The following is a 23,858-nucleotide window of genomic DNA, read 5'->3' as shown; positions in this document are numbered from 1 at the left end:
GCAACCAGGAAACAAAACAGTGTAAGAGAGAAGGGCTGGGTTCCCAAGATGGGAACACCTCCCCTCCAATGACCTAACTTCCTTTCACTAGTCTTCACCTCCAACAGGTTTCACCACCTCCTACTAGTGCCAGAGGTTGGGGACCAAGCCTTCAATACATAGACCTCTGGGGGATATTCAAGACAAAAACCACAAAAGAGTTTGCTTCTCACATTTTGACTCTTTAAAAAAAATTATCTGCTTTTAATTATTTTAAGGGGGTTGGTACCAGGGATTGAACTCAGGGGCACTTGACCACTGAGCCACAACCCCAGCCCTATTTTGTATTTTATTTAGAGACAGAGTCTCAAGGAGTTGCTTAGCACCTCACTTTTGCTGAGGCTGGCTTTGAACTCACTCACTGTCCTTCTCATCCTCCTGAGCAGCTGGGATTATAGAAGTGTGCTACCTCGCTCAGCTAGCTTTTAATTATATTTAAGGGTCTTCAGGTAGTTGCTTTATATTTTTATATAGAGTTTGTACAGAAGAGATGGGCTGAGGTGTTCTTATTCCATCTTATCTAAAACCCAAAAGAGGAAGATTCTCATATCTGGAGAGTAGCTGTTTTTAAAAATTTAATGATAAGTGTGAAGAAAGGAACATGAAATAAGTAATAATAATAATAATAGCTAGCACAATGAGAGTTTAGTATGTATCATGTACATTTTATTTTTATCATAACTTGTGAAGAAATGTTTTAGATTGTGCCTACTTCACAGAAGAATCAAAGAGAGAACCAATGTACTGAAGGACACATTCAGAGCCCTGATAGAGATGTGATTGAAACACAGGCCTATAACCTCTAGAATCTATTTGAACTCCAAGCTGTCTGAATGCCTTCTTGTTCTACTCCTCAAACTGTTGTGAAGCAATGCAACAGAGACAGTATGAATTTAAGAAGAGGTATATTTTAATTTTGATTGTTCATTTTAAATCACTTGTTCAATTTCTGAGTTTTATGGTTCTAAAAAGTGTAGATAAATTTATTAGTTTTTAAATGAAAAAACAGAGATTATGTAATGCAAAGAACTTGTCTCAATTCATGGAAAATAATCTGCATGTAGTAAGATTTGCATATTGTCATTTTTATTCAGAAAATGTGAACATACATAGAAAAATGAAAAGGAACTAAAGACACAGACAGACCCACATATATGAAGCTATCTGAACTGTGACAAAAATGAACAAAACATACACTGGAGAAAAGATAGCCACTAATGATGTTGGAAAACTGAATATCCACGTGTGGAAAAATGTAACTAGATGTCTATGTTTCACCTGCACCAAAGTCTACTCAAAATGGATCAAAGACCTAGAAATAAGACCTGAAACTGCAACTGTGCTTTTTTTTTTTTTTAAAGGGTCAACACTCCAACATACAGGCACAAGCATAAAGATGACTTTCTCAATAGGACAGACATAGCTCAGGAAATAACATCAAGAATCAATAAATTGATTGCATCAAATTTAAAAGCTTTTGATCAGCAAAGGAAAAGTTAACAGTGTGAATAGAGATCCTACAGCATGAGAAAAATCTTTGCCAGCCTCTCTCTGACAGATAATTAATATCCAGAATATATAAAGAACTCAAAAGTCTTAATACCCAAAATTACTAATAATAACCTATTTAATAAATGGACATCAGAATTCAACAAACACTTCTCAAGCAAAGAAGTAACGACGTCCAAGAATCATGTGAAAATGTTTAGCATCTTCAGCCATCAGGGAAATGCAAATTAAAACTACCCTGGAATTTCGCCTGACTCTAGTTAGAATGGCAACCATCAATGATATAAATAGCAATAACTGTTGGTGATTATGTGGAGAAAAGGAATTCTTACACATCAATGCTGGGAATATAAATTAATACAGATGATATGAAAATCAGTATAAAGCTTCTTCAAAAGTCTAAAAATGTAGCTACTATGTAAACCACTCCTCAGCAGTTATCCAAAAGAATTGAAAGTAGCAAACTTTAGAGGCATATGCATTCTCATTTTTATTGCAACACAATAACCAAGTCATGGAACTAGCCTAGGTATCCACCAACAGATGAATGGATTAAAAATATGTTATATATACTTGAAAGGGTTTTATAGTTAGTCATAAATAAGAATAAAATTATGGAATTTGCAGGAAAATGAATGGATGAATCTGAAGTGCAAAATATTGAGCAAAATGAGCCAGACAGGAAGACAAGTGTCCTGTGCTTTCTCTCATCTGGGGAAGCTAGGAGGGGGAAAAAAAGAGAGAGAGAGAGAGAGAAGAAAAAAAAAGCATGTCACAAAAATAGAAGCAAGTCCATTAGAGTAGAGGAAATTGATGGGAAAAGGAGGAGGAGAGAGCAAAGGGAGTTACTGGGATGTAAAATCAATCAAATTATGTTATGTGCATATACTAATAACACAATGAAAACCACTAAACTGTATAATTAGTATGTACCATAAAATTTTTTTTCAGAAAATGTGAGGATAAGTTCTACTATATAGAGCTTATTAAGATATAACTATTGTTATAGAAGTTATATTAATCAAGTTTTAAAAACATGCTCTTGAGTCAATATTTAGTCTGAGAAAAGACAAAAAGGCATCAAAAATGGTAGTCAGCACCTGGTCCGACATGGAAATTTGAAAGTAAAAACAGTGTCATCGTTGTTTGTTTATGTAACTTAAGATGTACATTTGTGTCAGCTCTACTAAAAATCAAGTAAAGTTTGAGGCTATAAAGAAAGGGATCTTGTGGGGAGTGTCTAAATAATAATGATCATAAGGGACTCTAAAGTCACAGGTTTGTCCTGAGTCAATTTGAGCCTGATCTTATAGACCTACAAATCTTTCTAACCTCCTACATGGATAAACTTGATCTGTTTTTCACTGATATAATACAATTGTGAGTTACTGTTTTCATAGACGGGCTGAAATATTAATTGCTTTTGTGCTAATCATTTATTTTTTTAAAAAAAGTAATGACTTTGTTGTTTTATTTATTGTTGTCCTAGCAAGATCCCTGCCCTGTCCGGTTACTGACCATCTGTCACCATGGACTTCTGGACTGCCATAATGCTGAATACCCTTAAAGGTACATGCCCCAGCTGATAGAGAATAAGGACTTCAGGTCACTCTCTCCACAACTGTACACTCTTTCAGCAGGAAGTAGCTTGGAGATATTGTCACCCATTTTTCTATAGAAACAGGATGTAGAAATTGACAGTGGGGCAATGTAACCAAAATCCATTTATGCTTCTCTAAAAGGGCATGTTTGTTTCTCTTCCTTTCTCCCTCCTCCTAATCTTTCCCCCTCCCTAATCTCAGGAGAAACAGGATTACCTTTATGCCCCCATCCTAATCAGAGTTCTCTGTCATTCAGTACACACCCACCAAAGAAAGAAAGTAATTCAGACTTTGGGGATGGCACCAGAAGATCTCAGAAATGACTCTCTCAAATTAACAAGTGAATTACAACTCTGTACAACTTTGACAGAGAACAGGAGGAAGGTAGCCTTTGAATCACATCTTTAAAAGCCCCGTGTTTATGCTGATGGGCAGAATCACAGGCTCTCAGACAGGATTCTCCTGTGTTTTTCTTTTTCTAGCAAAGCTATAACACTTCTTTTTCCCTTTTCTAAAAATAAATTTTTAAAAATAGATATTTCATTTGAATGCTCATATGTAACTAATAGTCTGCACCATCTCTGCACTAGTAAAATTTTATTTAGAAATAATGTTTTGGAAACTGAGAGGGAAAGAAAATACAAGAATTGTGATTTGGGCTTTCCTACTAAATATTATAACCATTTGCAGTGTGTTAGTATCCCCAACACTTCTCCCACAGGAATTTCCTATTTGCGATTAATGGACATGCCTATTTAGAAATCTGTTGAATTTTAAATTTCATCAATATGTAGGGCCAATCCTAAAAACAAATTCTTGTCACCAGAAGCTGAACCATTAGATGAACAGGATGGAGCAATTTTCTGAAGTGAGATTATATTCTTATTATAGTCAGTTGTACTCAGAGTAAATAAGAAACTGGATGTAGAAGTGGGAGATGATTATAAACCCATTTGTATTAAGCAGGTAGAATTGCATTAGAGTTACTTACAAATTAAATTAAAAGTACATTGTGATCACTGAGAGTATCTAATGGATGCACTAAATGAATAACCAGAGAAAAAAAAAATAATAAAAGTGAAAGGAAGGAAGCATTCTAGCTAAATTCAAAGTCAGAGATAAGGCTTTAGACAGAGCTGAGCTAAGGATCAGCTGCAGGGGAATTGCATTCTGACCTTTAGAAGATATGGAAAGGTCAAGGGATCTGGAAGCCAGAACAGTCTCCTGTGGCAGAAATGTCTTGAGCCTTGCCTAGAATTTCCTCAATCATTTTAATTATAATGCTTACATTGACAAATAAATATAGTGATCAGCAAAACTATCACCCTCAAATGAGTATAGTTATCTTTTTAAAGATTTCTTGGTTAACTGGTAGAACCCATTTTTTTTTCCTCAACAGGACTTTTCTTTTTTTAATTTTGAGATATATATTTTTTACCGAAATGTTTTTTAAGACAGCAAAAGATAGAAATTAACAAATTTGTTTAAAAAACTGCTAATATGTAGAAAACAGTACGTAGTAACTTCAATCATAATGGAAATTAATTTGCTTATTTAATTTTTCTTTCAACGTTTATTGAGTACCTACAATATGCTAGCAGGTAAGCTAGGCACTAAGAAAATAATGACCAAGGGAGATAGGGACCCAGCCCTGATAAAGAGCAGAGTTAAATGAGGCAGACAAAAATGCAATAAGTAAAGACATAATGTTTCAACTCTATTAGAAAAGTTAGAATGTTTTATAAGAACATTAACAGTGAAACTACCTAATCTGCCTGGTATAACAGAAGTGTCAAAACCTAAACACTTTTCTGTTGGGTTGAAGGAAGAGAGGTGATTTGGGGAAAGTAAAGTACACGGGAAGAAAATTTGAGGGAAAAAAAATATATATTTTTTAAGGGTTTGAACAGAATTCTCTCAGTTTCAACTTCTTGTCTGCTATAGCTTAGATGTTGATTATTGGCCAGAAGTTCAGGTGCAGAGTGGTCCTATTGGGGGATGGAAAAATCTTTGGGAGATAAGGCTTAATGAGAGATCCTTAGGTCACAGCCCTCAAAGGGGATTGTGGGGGCTGGGACTTTAGCTCAGTGGTAGAGCACCTGTCTCACATGTGTCAGACACTGGGTTTGATCTTAAGCACCACAAAAATAAATAAATAAAGTCATTGTGTGCATCTACAACTAAAAAATAATTTTTAAAAAAGGAAGAGTGGGTAAATAGGGAAGAGAGGTGGGAGGGAAAAAGAGGGAGAAGGGGAGTTGCACAGAAGATGGGAGGAGAACCTCATTGTTATACAGAATACATATATGATGTTGTAATGAGTAAAAGAAAAAAAAAGTGTGTCACATTAGATTGGATAGAGAGAAAGGATGGGAGAGGAGGGGAGGAGTAGGGAGGATAGGAAGGGCAGCAGAATAGAATAGACAATATGATGGATGTATGTACATTCCATGTATGTATTATATATCAAAATGCATTCTACTGTCATGTATGACTAAAAATAAATAAATAAATAAAAATTTTTTAAAAAAAAAGGAAGAGTGGGGATTGTGGGCTCCTGGTCTTTTCTCCCTCCTCACTCTCTTTGCTCCCTTGTTCATGATGTAAGCAGCTTTGTTCTGCCATGGAATCCACCATGATGTGCTGTCTCATCAGAAGCCCTTGATGAAAAGAATGTTATTTTTCTTGTCGTATAGGGAAGACATCTTCCATGTGAAGTTTTTGTCCCCTGCTTTCATGAAGAAAAAGGCATAGGGTCATTTTTTTTTTGTTCCGTTTTAGTACCTTTAACTCAAAATAATCCTTATTCCAAAGAGAAATATTTGGGGTTGGCATATTCTACTCCCCTTCATCACTTTCGGTCTTGAGCAGGCAGGAGAAGCTCTCACCCCAAACCAATGACTCTGGAGCCATGTAAAAGCCACCAGACAGAAGGGAGATTTGATGGAAAGGGTTGGCCAAACTGATCTTACAGAGCACAGTGAAGAGTTTCTTTATAGCTCTAGAATCTCCTATTAGGAAGTGTCCATGGAGGCAATGGAAGAATAGGCAGATTATTCAAGTTGGAACAGCATGCAGAAGATTATCAAAAGTGAAAGAATAAATAACTTTCAATTCTTAAGGTTCATAACATGCTAAACACCAACTCTCTCTTGATATAAGGACCTCTAAGAAGTTTAGAATAAGGAATATTAAGCATATCACAGGCACATGCGCGCGCGCACACACACACACACACACACACACACACACAAATGGCCCTGGATGCCCTGATGATGTAATCCTGAAGCATATAAGTATATGTGTGTATGGGAGTATGCATATGTGTAAAATCACTAGTATTTCAAGAGTCAATGTGGATAACGAAGAAGCTTTAGAAAAGGTATGAGGGAGAGGGCCATGTGAAAACTTGCGAAAGCCTAGATTCGAAATGTAAAGATCTTGCAATTTTTTCCAGTGGTTATTGGTCCTAACCAGTGACTTTTTCTTATGCTACATAATTTTACAAGGGCTTAATATAGGATTAAAATGTTGGTAGGGCTGTAACTTGCTTCTAAGATCAAAGGGATGAAGGTGACTCAGAATAGTCATGCATGTGTATCAAGAAAAGCAGAAAAATTGAGACAAAATTTTATTTAGTAGTGGTGAAAAAAGCAAATAGACCAAATCTTAGTGGTTTAAAGGAAATCATAAGATGATGTGGAAAAAGCAACCTCAAAATATAGTAGAATCAGGTTTCTACCAAAAGGCCCCGACACCCTTATCTTGTCATTCTGAAACAGTAATTCATTCTCCAGTCAAAAAATTCACTGCACAAGACTGCATCTCATGTCCATGCTTTATAGCCAGTAGCAATTTTATTGACCTCAGTGTCCAGAAGTACAGACTGGAAATAACACTGTCTACAGGCACTGCACTGTCATATTTATGATATAAATGGCAAATTCTTGCTCATGATTCATTATTTGTGGCTGCATCACCAGTTTTCTCACTGACATTGAACAGAAAGAAAACACTGATTGATGAGCAAAAAAAAAAACTATCAAAAAAGCAAGATAAAATGTCATAAGGTCAGTTCAGAAGTAACTGAAGATCTGGCAGAGATTTTTAAAAATCTTTGTCATGATAAGAAATTTTCTTATTCATTTTTTTTCAATTTTAGATACATGCAATAGATTAAATAAAACTCAGTACTATATATGTATATATAGTACTGATTTTATAAGAATATTGTATATTGCTATCTCTTGTGAGACTCTGCTCCAGCTGACAAGATTTTTATATTGTAAGTGATCTCACTTATAAAACTACATTGAATTGAGAAACAAAAAAAAAAATCAATGACCTCTGTGTATGATGGAACAGAAGATATATATAAGGAATGAAATACATGAATTAAATGTAGATAAAAGTCATTTTTGCAGAAGGATTCAAATACCATTGAATAAGCTATATATAGTAGGAAATACACAATCTAAACCATAAAATATGATCATTTCAGAGAATATTTTGCTTGTAAAATTGTAAAGAAACAGACTGCAAGTTATATAAGATTAAAAAAAAAAGAATGATTTGAGAAATTCCAACTCTTTTCCATAGTTTGCTGCCAGGAATCCTGGACATTTATGTTTGCTACAGGCATAAAACTGCTAAGATTTAGTATAAGTATGATAAAACTTGTTCTAGAATAATAACAATCACAGAATAAAATTTGGCTTTTAACATTTATATAAAAAGTTTATTATAAAAAGAAGAAACTGACCCAGATAATCATCATTGAATATATGAGACTTATTTGTAAATAAGAATATTTCAGGAAATAAGTTGATGCCCTTTGATGTAGAAAATGATAAAACAAAAACATTATTATGTTTTACAAATAGAAAGAAACAAAGCTAGTTTAAAGACTCAAACTGAAAGTGATCCAAATTTGAGAATAGGAGTATAGAAGAACAAATTTCTTAGCCTTTTTTGGGGGGGTCTTTTTTTGGGGGGGAAGTATTTAGAGATCCATCCTGGAAAGTGTATTTGAATGCATGACATCTTTATTTACTGCTGTTACTGGTTTGAGGAATCAGTCCATCTCAACCACCTCAAATGCTTCATTTGCTTTGTATAACACTCTATACATAAAGAAGAGAGCTGTTTGTTTTTGCATTCTTTTGAAATACTCAGCCTCTTGGCAACTGTGGAGCATCCTCCTCCAGAATTTGCATTATGCTCTTTAACATTCCAACTGCAATATTGTAGAAATCATATATTCTGTAAGCCTCAGTTAGCCAGGTGTCCTCCCAACTATTCTTAATAAAGGAGTATTGCCAACATAATAATAAAGTCTCATGATGCTGCAGCACTGCTTTTCTTTACCCAGAAGCTCCAGGCCTGCAGAGAAATGGGCTTTCTCGGGCTTAATTAGGCCAACATTTGGCGAGAAGCACCTCAGTGTGTAGGAACCTCTTCTCCAGAAATGGGCAATCAACTTCTCTCTCCATATACTTTCTGGAATAAAATCCATCAGAATAAAGTTCCAGTGAGGCTTGTTATCCTCTGAGCTTCCCTACTTATCCACAGTTTGCAAAAGCCACCTTGAGAACTTGAACACAAGAGACAGATTCTTGTATTTCATGATAAAAAGTGTATTCTGGGCTCTGGTAAATGATGTGGCAATATCATAAATAAGTTTATCAGAGAGTTGGCAAGAATTACAACCCAATATGTGCTGATAGTCCTAATGTGACACTTTCTCCAGTAGATAGTCTTTATATTTCATATTCAGTAAATAAACTAAAATAAAATCTTATAATATTGAGTTAGGGTCTTTCAGAGAAACAGAACCAATAAGGGGTGTGTGTGTGTGTGTGTGTGTGTGTGTGTGTGTGTGCGTGCGCGCACGTGTATAAGCATTTGTATATATGGTATATATACAATAAAGTATATACCTATCTTAATGTATATATACAATACATACACACATTATGGAATGTTTTATCCAAAGTTTACTGATCTACATATTAATCTCATCCAAAGTATTGGCACATAAGATTAACCATCACAAACTTTCCACCCATATACATTTTCTCGAGCTATAATTAATGACAATAACAAACTCATGCCTCCACCTTACATAATACAACTATCATGTAAGCAACTGAAAACTCAAGCATCCTTTTCTGAGAACAAGAGGCAAGCACTAGTTGCTGTTCACTTGATATTGTGTAACTTAAATCCTCTGAAGTTAACATTACTTAAATACTAGAATATCAAATCAATACATCTCTTGTTACATGATGAGGGGTTAAGAGAGGAAAGAAAACAAAATTACTTGCTTTAAATAAAAATATGGGTATACACAAACAAATTCATGCATATAACATGCAAAATAAAATAAAGAAATATTCCTGACAATTATTATGATTTTGATGCTCATTTCTATAACTGATCATGTTATTATAACTGGCATTCATAATCCTCCTCTTCCACTACACATTTTGTATTCCTTTATGTTCAGCAACCTTCTTGATTGGTCATGATTCTTTACTTTGTAGAATGCCTTTAACCTCCATTTCTAAAGAATAGAGGTCATTAGCAGTCCTAGATAATTGGGTTCTGTGTTCTAAACATAGAACATGATAATCCTAAGAAACACCCTAGGATTATGTAGGAGATCTTCTATATTTCACGCATATTTTTCTTATCTTAATTGTGCAGTATCCATCCAATTGTCTCCTTAGTAGTTAGGATCAGTCTCCCAGGCCGCTATGTTAACTCCCTCTTTTGCTTGTTGATTTATTATCACTGCCCTTCAGGGATGTCCCAGAGCTGAACTGTAGTGCTATAGGTTTCTGTTTTCAGATGATTCCTAGATATTAACAGAAATATCCATAAATCTGAACCAATTATTCTCTTTAGCTGTCAACTGAAGCTAGGAGACTACTCATGAAGTCCTAAGTACACCTATGAGAGAGAAAGTAGCATAGCAAGAGTGGGGATTAAAGTGCATTTGAATCATTTCTTTATGTAACTTATTTGTGCCTTAAGGACTTACTCACATATATAAATACCCCCCCCCACACACACATATACAATTTCCATTTGAAAATGAATTATTGTTGGGCAAACCCCATTTTGTGGCTTAGTGGGTCTTATAGCACCAGTTCATGATGGGCAGCTAAGGCTGCATGGTAATTTAGTGTCCTATGGATAAGCATTCAGTCTCTACTAAAGTCCAGTGTCAAGCCAAAAATTGTTTCTAAAAAGAAGAGTCGTTATCTCCAGAGAATGCAGGGCCCACTTCCACAATTTGATCTTATGATACACATTGCACCTATTGGATTATTTGGCCCAAGTGCAGTGCAGCTTCTATAACACTCCGGACCAGTGGAAGAGTTTTATTTAATCCGGTGCCATTAAAACGAGTAGTTTTTTTTTTAGTTTATTTAGTAAGTAAACTGGATTAACACATCTAAATGAGGAATATGTTTCCTGCAAATTCCAAATAGGTTCATTAGGCATTGTCCCTCCTCTTTCTTTGGAGGGTAATCTGATGAATAATTTACCTTTATTCTTATAAGGTATATATTGATTTGTCCCATGTCACTGGATTCCTAGAAATTTCACTTTCTAGGCTCCAGAATGCTAGTCAGACTCAACTCCCAACCTGACATGTAAATGTATCACCAATAACTAAAGAGTAATTGCTACTTGTTTCCTTAATAGTTCTGAACAGAATGTTATCAATATAATGGACTTGTATAATACATTGGGGAAGGGAAAGGTAATCAAGTTCTCTGCAAACTAAATTATGACATAGGGCTAAAGAGTTGATACATCACTGAGGTAAGACAATTAAGATATACTGATAGCCTTCTAGTTGAAAGCAAAGTGCTTGTGATAGACCCTTACAGGCATATATAGAGGGAGAGGTGTTTGCCAAATCAATAGTTTCATATTAGGCAACAGACTATATGGTAATGTGCTCAAGCAATGAAACTCTTTCTGGTCTAGCATTTGAAATTAAGAGTCAATATTTGGTTATGCTTACCATAATCCAGTCTCATTCTCCAAGATGAGTAGATCTATCATTTTCAAAAGCCAAATAGAAGACCCAAATGGGGACATGTTGGGGATCGCGACCCCTGCATCTCTTATGTCCTTGATGCTGGCATCAATAATCTCTAAAATCCCTCTAAAGATGTAGTATTACTTTTGCTTTACTCCTTTTTTTAGGTATAGGCAGCTCTAATGGTTTCCTCATGTCCTTTCCCACCATGATATCCCTTATTCCACAGGTCAGGGAACCAATGTGAAAATTCTGGCAGCATTCCATTCTATCTCCATCAATTATGCATGATGGACCTTAAAGAATAACCACAGGATGTTTTTGAAGACTCATTGGGCCCACTCTGGGATGGACCCCAACATTTATTGATCACCTGACCTTCACAAGCCCCTACTCTGACTGCTACACCACATTTTGACTTTCCTGGAATTAATGTCAATTCATAGCCAGTGTTTTGTAGGTCACAAAATGTATAATTATTTCTCCTTTTACCAGCGTTATTGATAAAAGGCCAAGGCTGTCTTTGGGGAAGGCTGAAGGAACCAATAATGGTATATATAGTTTAGTAGTATATTGGTGTCTTTCCTCCAGAGAAGCTAACCTCCCTATCATTCAAGAGGGATTGAGTATTAAATAGCTGAAGTTTGGAAATAGATTGAAGGTCTGTGATCCTGTGTTTGTGATTTAGGGTAGACCTCTTTTATCTGGCCCAGTGTTCTTATGCTTATTCAAATCAACTAAGAATTCAGTATTTCTTATTTCACTTTTAGAAAAAGCATAATAAAATTAGCCAGTACCACAGCTGGTTTTGAATTTCTTTTGAGACTATTTTTATTGCTGCTTTGATAAGGTAACCACGCCACCTTGCCTTTTGAGGCTGAGTGCTGCTACTATGGCCCTGCCACCATGGCATCCAATAACTCCCAATTGTATTTACACTTCCCAGTTCAGAGACTGTAGCTTCACTCTAAGTTGTTGTCTACAGAAAAGAAGTAATTACAACTATTCAGGAATGTTAGGGCTTCCCTCAAAGTTTATTTCTCACAATCTTGGTGAAAGTGAAACTGGAATTGAGATGAAATTTGATTCTCTGCTTCAGTTTTCCTATGGGGTCTGCACAAACTACAGGTCTCTGTAGATGAGAAGTGTTGCAACTCTTAATGGCAGGCTGTCCCTCTGAGTGTTGCAGCAGACCCTAGCAGTTTGCTGCTCAGTTTCTTCTTTCTGGGTTTTTGTCTGGCAAATCTAAAGAATGAAACTCATGGACAAAGGAAGGCAAGAGTAAAGAAGTAGGATTTATTTTAGAACAGAAACAGAACTCTCACAGGGCAATGGGCACCCAGTAGCAGGTTTCCTGGAGTTTATAGTCAAGGGGTTCATGTAGCACTTGGGTGAAGGCTATTGTTCCCAAACTATGCTAATCAGGGTTTGGAAAGGTACTAACACTATTGGTTCATAATTATGCTAATTAGGGTTTGGTAAAGTACTAAGGCTATGGGTTAATTCTTGAATGCCAACTTCCATTCAGGTCCATCCCACTTCCATTTTCTCACTGATGGCAGACAATCTCAGCTTCCTAAGAGGTTATAGTCAATGGATTATGCATGCTCAGGAGATATGAAGCTGTGGCACTGTGTGGAGCAGGAGTCTGCATAAAGCCTGGCAGAGGGGAAAGAGTGAGGGGTGAGGAAAGACAGGTCAGCCTCCCTGGCTTGCTTGGTACTGGTCTGCCATGCCTCAGGCCCTTTCAGGCATGGTGGGCTCCATGAGGTTGCAGCCCATGCTCGCTGCCTGTGCTCTAGCCCATCCAGTTTGTGAGTGGGACCCTGCCTGTGTGCTGCTTGGCTGCTCTGCTTCATTTTCTGGACAGGGACCAGTGGTCCAACTGTGTGCCTTGGCAGTGTGGATCAAAAGCTCTCTGTCTTAAGGGGCTCAGTGGCACCTATCTGTAATCCCACTGGCTTGGGAGGCTGGGGCAAGAGGATTCCCAGTTCAAAGCCAGCCTCAGCAAGTTAGCAAAGCCCAAAGCAACTAGTAAACTCAGTGAGACCCTGTCTCTAAATAAAATACAAAAAAGGGCTGGGGATGTGGCTCAGTGGCTAAGTGCCTCTATGTTGAATCCCTGCCAAAAAAACAAAAAAACAAAAAAAACAAAAAAACAAAACTTTGTCTTCTGGACCTTCCCAAAGTGGCCTTAAATGACAGATATACTCTAACATTCCAGCCACTACTAAGCCTTTGAATCCCTTTTCTGTAAACAAAAGCAGTTCTGGAATTTCTAATTCATTTACTTAGGATCACCTTTGGTTATTACATGTTTCAACCTACTAACCAAATAAACTAACTCCTTCATCTACAACATGGAACTCACAAACTGTTTACCGGACTCATATCTTTAAGTTTAGTCCTATCCAAATTCATGTTCCTTCCACTATTAGCCTACACTATTATTATCCTTTCTTACTTACATTCCCCCAGATTTCTTTCTATATAAGTTAGAAAACACAAGTAAGTTCTTCTGGAAAATAGTCTTCTTCTTCATGGACTATAGTCTTTTCCTCACCGTTAGGTATCTGCTAGGATATAAGTCTACCTACAAGTCTAGCATCAAAAAGGAGTCCTGAGGATGGAGGAGACTGGTCATTGTCTTGCTAAACAATTGCCATGAGAGAAACTGTTAATTTCCTCAGGTAATGTGGAGCTAATTCCCACAGAGGAAGATGGAATATATGCTTCTACTGTGGGTGACTCACCAGAATTTAATGATGCCAGGCCTTCCCACACATCCCCATTAAACTTTCCAGATCCCTTTTCTTCCCATTCAGTGCTCTCACTTTAGCAGTAGACACCTTGTGAGGCTGGGAGTTCAATTTGCATTACAAATCAGTCTTTGGTAAGGAGAGTTCTGGATTTGTTTTCAACAATTTCAACCCTGCCTCCACAGGGAGATAAAGATCTCTTTCAGAATACCCATGGAAGCTTTCAGGTTATATACGCAATTCTGAAGATGAGAATTCTCTAAGTTTATCCTTTTCTTTCCCCATTCTGCCCATAGACACTGAATGTTAAAAAAAAAAAAAAAGTGTAGGCAAATCACAAGTTTAATGAGTTTATTTCAGCATTCAGTGATTCATGAATCTGGCAGCAGCATACTCAAAGACCTTAGCACTTCTCAGGAAGAGATAAGAGAGAAAATATTCATTAGATGTTCTCAGAAGCAAGAAAAAAAAACATATTTATTTGGTTAGAGTGGAAAGTTCCTAGTTAGAAGTTAGTTGTCAATTTCTGATTCCTTAAGCTTGAGTTTTGATTTACTGTTTACTTTGGATTTGTTTTGCTTGTGTGAGAATCCAAACTTTGGTTTATGGCAGACTAATGGCCTCTCAATGAAACAAACAAAAAATAATTTTCAATAGAAATGACCACCATCCATCCCATTATACTTATTAGTTTCAAAGTATCATATACATGGTCACTTGGATCATTGCTTCTTGTAAATGTTCCATTAGGATTATCCATTAGGATTATCCAATTAGGATTATCATATCCATTAGGATTATTCGAATTGTTGATATTTTGCGTATGTATCATGACAGAGCATATGATGGAATATCAGTGCCTTCTTTGCTATTGCCAATACAGTGATTCACAACTTTACATCTAATTAGATTACAGAGTCAATTCCAGAAACTCCTGAACTTATTCAGAAAAAAATCATCCTTAAGAATAAACATTCTTGTTACTGAAATCCGTATTAGTGGGGTTTTCCAGAGAAAAAGGTCCAATAGAATGTGAATAGAGATTTATTGTAGGAATTTGGGGTTTGTAATTGTGAAGGCTGGCAAGCCTGAAATCTGCAGTGTGAGCCAATAGATAGAGATCCAAGAGAGCCATTGGGGCAGATGAAGTTTGAAGGCAGTCTGCTGGAAAATTCCTTTTTATTTGGGAAAGTAGATGTTTTTCGTTGAGGATTTCAGATGACTGGAGAAGGCTTACCCAAATTTCGGAAGGGAAATCTCTTTATAGAAAGTTTATTTATTTATTAATTGTTACCCCAAAATGTTCATACAACTTGACATAAAATTAATCATCATAACTTCTATATTTTGAAAGTAATAAAAAAAACCTCATAGCCTAATCAATACACTGATTTTTATTAGATTCTCAAATTTTATTTTTCCCATTTACTTTTTTGGTTAGTATAATTTTCTTTTCTTACTTTAAATTAAAAGTCTTTTGCTTAGGAATATATTTAATAACAGAATATCTGAAATCACTATAGTAATTATGTATAGTCATTTGTGCATCTATAGTTATTTGTGCATGTGTGTGGTCTTGTCAAATAAATGTATGGATGAGGTTATGGTTATATTAATAATGTAATATTTTTTGGAGTAATACTTTTAACTATAGGAGACAATAGCTACTTTCTTTCTTTCTTTTTTCTTTCTTTTCTTTTTTTTTTTTTTTGGCAGAACATTCAACCACTGAGCCACATTCCCAGCTCTATTTTACATGTTATTTAGAGACAGGGTCCCACTGAGTAGCTTAGCACCTCATTTTGGCTGAAGCTGGCTTTGAACTTGCCATCCTCCTGCCTTAGCCTCTTGAGCCACTAGAATTACAGGGGAGTGTCATGATGCCCAGTCCAAAATAGCTATTTCTATCTCTTTTAAGGCCACCGCTTGCTTAATTCAAGTCTAAAAAGTTGATATAGTTTAGCATTCTGTTCAAATTGTACAAACCCAGGTTTTAATTGTCCCATCAATCATTTTGAAAAATCTAAAGACCTATTATATGCTGACATGTAATGGTCAAAAAAGAAAAATATATTTTTTCCTGCCCTTTTGAATCTAGAATGGAGAAGAATTATTTTAATCATACAAATAAATTTCCTTCCCAGGAAAGGAATATGATGTTTCAAGATAATATAAAAAATTGTACCCAATTAGACTAAGCTGAATAAATATTCTGTACAAGCTATGATATACATCTAGTATGGAATTTACTTGGAAAAAGAGTTAGAAAGTACAGAAAGTGTTCCAGTAGTAGAATAGCATGTGTAATGCCACTATGGCATTAGGGTAAATTACAATTATAGTCTTATTTATTATTATTTTTTTTACTATATTGCTATTAATCCTGTTTCTATTATTACTAATATTATTACTATTAGCTAAGTGATCATGATATTTAATCTGTATCTCTAACCACAATATCTATCTGTAAATCAATATTTCCACCTGTTTATTGGATATTTTTATCTTGAGATAATATCCTAAGCAAGGGCAAGTCTAGTTCAGCCCTTCACAAAGAAATACTACAGAAGCACATGGAAGGTGATCTAAAGAATTTTACAGATGGTATGTAAATTATATAGTGGCTTTTAATATGATCTAAGCCCAGCTAGGTCCATGGTAAGATTACTAAACATTTTGAAAGTATTTCAAATCTAGTGTGCTTTCATTACTGCCTAATAACATGAATTAATAATGGACTATATATTTGGAATTAACATTTTTTATGCTTTAATTTGGGTAAGTTGTTTTACCTGCTTCTTCCTTTTATAAAATATTGATGATAGTCCATATATTGCTGGTGGGAATGCAAGCTAATGCAACCACTCCAGAAAGCAGTATGGAGATTCTTTAGAAAACTTGGAATGGAACCACCATTTGACCCAGTTATCTCACTCCTTGGCTTATTACCCAAAGGACTTAAAATCAGCATACTACAGTAATGCAGCCACATCAATGTTTATAGCAGCTCCCAATAGCCAAGCTACGCAACCAACCTAGGTGCCATTCAACAGATAAATTGATAAAGACAATGTGGTATATAATCCACAATTGAATATTATTTGGCCATAAAGAAGAATTAAATTATGGCATTTGCCAATAAATGGATGGAACTGGAGAATATCATGTTAATTGAAATAAGCCAGTCCAAAACAACCAAAGGTCAAATGTTCTCTCTGATATGTGGATGCTAACCCGTAACAAGGGAGAATAGGGAGAAGTATTATAGAAGTTCATTAGATTAGACAAAAGGGAATGAAGGGAAGGAAGGAAGTATGGGAATACATAAGACAGTAAAATGAATCAGACAGAACCTTCCTATGTCATATGTGAATATAAGACCAGTGTAACTCCACATCATGTTCAACCACAAGAATGGGATCAAAATTGTAATGGGTTGCACCCTCTGTATGTATATGTCAAAATACACCCTACTGATATATATATATATATATATATATATATATATATATATATATATATAACAAATAATAAAATAAAATATGGATTATAATATCTGCTTCATTAGAATGTGTGTCAGCTTTTCATCACTGTGACCAAAATACCTGACAAAAACAACCTAGAGGAGGAAAAGTTTATTTTAGCTTCTGGTTTCAGAAGTCTCAGTCCAAGGCAGAAACATCATGGTGTAAAGGTATGGTAGAGGAAAGCTGTTCAGTTCATGGCACCTAGAAAACAGAGAGAAAAAGTGGGAGATCCAGAGGGAGAGGGAGAAGGAGAGGGGGAGGGAGAGAAAGAAGGGGAGAGAGGGAGAGAAAGAGGGAGAGAGGGAGAGAGGGAGAAGGAGAGAGGAAGAGAGAGAGGGAGAAGGAGAGGGAGAAGGAGAGGGAGAGAAAAGGAGAGAGAGAGAGAGAGAGAGAGAAGAAGTGGCCATGAGGATAGATACAGTCCCCAAGGCCATGCCCCAGTGACCTACTTCGTCCAGTCATACTCCACCTGCCTAAAATCCTAAAATATCAAATAATAATCAATTCAAAATATTAATCCCTAACATAGATGAATACACTGGTGAGATTATAGCCCCCATGATCCAATCACTGCCTAAAAATCCCACCTCTGAAACTTGCTGTGTTGGGGATTGTATTTCCAACACTAGAAATTTTGCGGGGGGGGGGGGGGTGGTGGTGGTGGAATTTTCTATCCAAACCATAACAGAATACTTTTTTAAAAAAAGCAAATATTTCATAATGGATAATGGTTACCACACCTGGCACAAAATAGGCAAAAACCAGCACCCCCCCCCCCAAAAAAAAAAAACCCAACTCCTCTTTCTACCTCTTTCTTTTTTACTGCTTGAACCAATGTACTTATCTTTCAAAGAATATTATATCTCATCTCTGTTACTTCTTCAACTGTATTTTTATAGCACATTATAATGCTTTCTTTTAATATTATTACATATTTTATTGTTATCTATTTTCCAATCCGCTTCCCAATTATTCTAAAAGATTTTCAAGAGCCAGTACTTACATTAAACATACCATATTACCCAATAACTAATGTCATATTTGCCATTGGGGCAAATATTGATAAGTGTTTTTTATTTATTAAATTGAACTAAACAGCTTTCACTTACTTCTTATATTTGACTAGTGCCTGTAAGTCAAGAGAATAAAGCTCTAATAGCCACATTTTTACTTACTTTTCTATATTTTTCTTCATTTTAATAATTTCTGGTCTGTTTTCTTGCCCTCCTAAATATGCTTAAAACTATTTGTTCCTATATTGTCTTTCCTGTAATAATCAACACCATGACCTCAGAAACTACTGTCCAAGATGGTCCCCAGAGATCCCCAACTTCATGTATTCACCTTCTTATTCATTTTTTGGACACATTAATTTAGGACTGGCTCAGATTTGCCCCACAGAATGTTCTTGATGTATTGCTGTGTAACACTGGCAGCTGGGACTGAAGAGATTTGCAGCTTCCACTTCAATATCTCAACACATTCCTTCTCAAAACTTAGTCCTTGTGCTGTGCAAGAGAACTTGAACCTCCATGGGAAGGGGCTCACATTAAAAAAAAAAAAAATGGGCCTCAGAGGATCCTCAGCTGCTGGTCTTCCCTAATGGGCAGGTACGTGAGAGAGGCTATTTTGGACTTCTAGCATCCCCAGTACTTGGGATCATACCATTTTAAAGTGGAGATCCTACCAGTGACCTAAAAATTTATAAGTAAAGAAGTATTGTTCTAAGCTATTAAGTTTGGGGATGATTTCTTCTGTAGCAATAAAAATCTTAACCAGCGAACAATATAATAATCAAAACAACCTTTCAAAATCAGCATAGTGGAGAGAGAATCAGAGCAGCTATACATTCCATTCTATTCTATTCCATCTGAGGTCTCAATTCTCTTTACTGCTTTCCCATCAGGTAACAATTTAGCCTCTGCTTAGTCTACAAATATACCAGTAAGCTTACCACCTATGAAAATAGTTCATTCAAATTTTAGATAACTCTATTCAAATATACTTTATTTGGAAAATATCTCTTCTGTAACTACTGCACATTTAGTTCTATCTCATTGCTACAGCTAAGGATCATAACCCATTCTACTCTCCTTCACCAACCACATTTATTCTTCTGTTGTGGACTCACTTAGGAGACATTTCACCCTTCTGGTTTTTAATCTCAGAGTTTGTTCTAGCTGTCTATGTACCTGTTAAGACAGAAAGCAATACTCTAGGAGTGCCCTGCTATACTGACTAGAACAGGTCTATCATTTTTTATTTAGAGATGTTAAGAGCATTCATATAACATTTTAAACTCTTCAAAATACCACTACATATTAATTGACATGGTTCTAATGTTAGTTTTATAAAGGAAGTTGGGTGATTATTCATATTCTTGTAGCAAAAGGTAAACAAACAGATATTTTTTTAAAAAGGCTAAGCAACAATTCCAGACTATAGTCAGGGTTTTCTGAGTCTTAAGACAGAATTTTGTTTTGTGTTGTGTTGTTTTGATATTTTTTTCTTTCTCAGTTCAATCAAGTGTACAAAAACATAGTGAAGAGATACTCTTCCTCAACTGTACAGACACACAAAAAATATATTTCATACAGGTGACAGGGCAAATACTGAATAAAACTATTATACTTCATGATTAGTCCATTCTTGCTGAAGGTGGAACTACTACTATGCATATACCAGAACAGCTGTCTGTTTCCTTGGGCAACCATCCATCTGACTCAAAACATAGGTCAATAGATGTTTAAAGTAAATTCCTTCTTAGAATGAAAGTTTGTTCAATGTGTTATCATGTGAGTTTTCATCTGTGAGCCCAATTCAATACGTACAATAGAATGCTCAAAGTATATTTTCTTTCTAGCTCATGATATATGTTGAAAGGAAAGCTATTGATTGCATATTAACTATGATTATTTTAGATGTTCATTTTCAACTTTTATACCTAAAAATTTCCTAGACACATGTTGAAATTCTTAAATTGTTAAAATTGAGCAAGAAAGACACTAAATGTGGTTGTAAATAAAACTGTGTGTGCACATGCACATCTCTATGTATGTGTCTGTGTGAGAGGGTTTAATCAAAGACAAAAATGCACATAATTAGTTAAAATATTCAAATGCATATTTAGTTTTATAAATTAATCCATTATCTCAAATTTTAGTTTTTTCAGCTTGGTTGAAACTATTTCATTTAAGAATAGATTTTAGTAGTTGAGGAAAATACTCTCATTGGCTTATGTAAAGAATAAAAGAAATATTTTAGGAGAATTTTGATATGAAATTGATAGAATGCTATTTATTTGAGAAAACTGTCAAGATAATATAAAACCCAACTTTGTTCTTATTCAGAGACATCCATATAAAACTATCCTGAGCAATCATTCTGTATACCCGGGTCCCTCTTTTTGCATTTGTTTTTTTCTGACAATCATATTCCACTGCACTTAAAGAGTTCTCCATCTCTTCATTGCTTCACCTTCCTTTGAGATATTATCTTTTAAATAAATTTTTTCTGGCATTTCAGTTTCTTTAATTGAACAGATGACAAGTTTTTATTTCTGTGAGTATTTGATTAAGGCTATCAAATCACTGCCTTCAGCCTTCCTAGTAATTTCAAGCCAGTTCTCCACTGTACTGTCATTAATTTCAGTCTTCCTTAATCTTTAATCAATTTCCTTTTTTAAAAAATGACAAGATTTAATGCAATATTAAAGTAATTGCAGAAAATCATTTACTCCACAGCCCAAGTTTGTTGACCTTGCCAAACTGAACTGATACAATATGAATCAACACAATATAGAGAAATGTGTTAATTAACTAAAATATAATGCTCCCATTAATTATTCAAAAAAATATTGGTGTTAATGTTCATAGATGAAGTAAAGGTTATACAAATACATGGGCCTTTTACATTTACTTTTAAAATCCTACTACACCCCAGAATATAAAACAGATGATTTCAAATAGTACTGATATTATTTTTATTTATCAGATGAGGACACTGTAAGGTATTTTATATTATGAATAAGAACACTAAATGGCAAAGTTGAGAATTATGCCAAATACCTGACTCTTGAAACTCACTTGTATTTTCTACCTTCCAATCTAAAGTCTGCTTAGATTCTACTTCCTTATTTTGCTCTTAACCAGCTGTCAACCCTTCACTATATGATCACTAGTCAGACATTGAGCTTCAAGTTTCTTTTTGCAATGCAAAAGCAGGGTTTGGATGATGAAAATCTAGATTTTATTAAGTAATTTGGAGACAATAGTTTATAGTGGTGGTATTCTAACCTTCCACTTCTGTTCTAACTATGTTTAGTTTTATTTCTTTGCCCTCAACAAATGATATTTAAAGAAGGGATTCCACTGCCATTTTAAAAATCCACTGATGACCCACTTTCTCATTCACAAATCAGGTTCACTCTTAAAGGGCTAGTTAATTGGTAACTCAACAAACTGATCATCCCTGCTTTGTGAAGTTACTCCTTACTCTGAGCTCCTAGTGATATAAGCCTAAAAGTACTTACCATGTTCCAACTTGCAATTTAGAACAATTTTATTCATATGTGGATTCTCTTTAAAGATAAGATCTTTCTTTCATCTAATATCTATCAGCAATAAGACTGAGAATCCACAAACACTACGTGAATAAACACATGAATCAATGGTCATGCAAGTCTCTCTTTGAAACTTCATGTTTATTAATTTGACTGTCAAACTAGTAACTGTTCTTCAAAGCAAAATATATTGGCTTGTTAGCAAATACCTAATTTTATATTTTTTACTATTCAAATTTAAAAAACATCATGAAGAAAATCATGCATTTAGGAAAGCTGAAAAAATGTCAAAGACTTTTTAAAACATCTTTAATCTACACCTCTATTGGAAAAAATAAACATTAAAAAAACAAAAAATGACTAATGGTCTCATCAGAAAACATATCATTGCTAAATAAATATATCACAAACTTTTCTTAAGCTTGATTAAATAATATCAGAACTTTTCCACTTTGTTTCTCAATGTATATACATCTATATATTGATTTCTCCATTATGTTCATTTTTATTATTCATGTACACACATATGTTTGTGTACATGTATATATGTTTATATGCATATATATGTGTTTTTATATTCGTGCATGTCTATTAATCATCGATATGTGGCAGCCCTCAAAGATGTTCCTAGTAGAGCACAAAAGAAGTCAGGTGACTGAATTGGCTTTGTTTTTAACTGTATTTTATCTAAGTTTTCCTGTGTGAATAGATTCCACATTTTTTCTTCCTTCTTAATATCTGTTTGCTGATATGCTAACCATGGAGAAAGTCATCACTTCATCAAGACAGGATCCCTTTGCCTTTTGCCAAGACATTCCACAAAAGTGTCTGTGAGGTTTTCAGGGGTTCTATAGGCAAATGTTAAGGAAGTTTTTCAAAGTCTTAGAGTCCAGATTGTGTGTGTGTGTGTGTGTGCACGCATGTGCATATGAAGTGGGGTGAACGTCAGCTAGTGATGCTTGATTCATGGTTTTGGGGTTCACAATCATATTTCATTCTTCTTCCTTTTATCTATACCTCTCATGACCATTTCCCTTCATCTACTTTACTACTCAATTACTTTTCACTCTCTATCGATCTTCATTATAAAACCAATTCTTTTCTAGATCCTTTCTGCAATTTGTAAGTTATGCAATCATAGACTTTCCCATGCATTACTATTTTTCTTCTCCAACAGTAGAGGAAATAGGTGTAGACGTCTATTAGCTTTACTGGTGGAAAGTTGGTGCCACAACTAGTTCTGGGTGGGAACATTGCAAGGACCTTGACTCTGATCTCAAATAGTATTAACATACCTGAAATTCAAAACACTTCGCAATAAGATTGTTTACTTATTTACGAAGATGTTCATTTCTGAATGTATGCAATACATATATTCATTCAACTACTCAATTTCTATTGAACTCTTACTATGTTCCAATTACTATGCAAGGGACTAGATATAACAGCATGAACAAAAATACATTGGGATGGCATTTGAATATTTATATGACACCCATATATTAATCAAACAATCCAATTAAAATATCTTCAAAATGTAAAAATATATAAAAATATCATTAAAATACAGCTATAATTATTATGAAAGAGAAACACCTGCTCAGATCGCAGATAAATCAGGGTTTGGCCAAGTGAGCATGTCAGTGAAGGTTTCCTGAAGGAAGTAGAACTTTGCTGAGACCTATTCATTTACCAGATTTACTCCTCTTAGTGAGCAACATATAGGCAATGACTGGGCTACAAGGGGAAGAAACAGATTACCCAAAGAAGAGAAAACACTTTTGTAGAAGAAGGGAGCATGAA

This window comes from Urocitellus parryii, chromosome 5, assembly GCF_045843805.1.
Source record: "Urocitellus parryii isolate mUroPar1 chromosome 5, mUroPar1.hap1, whole genome shotgun sequence".
In the NCBI taxonomy this organism is placed as follows: Eukaryota; Metazoa; Chordata; class Mammalia; order Rodentia; family Sciuridae; genus Urocitellus; species Urocitellus parryii.
This window is presented reverse-complemented; position numbering follows the sequence as displayed.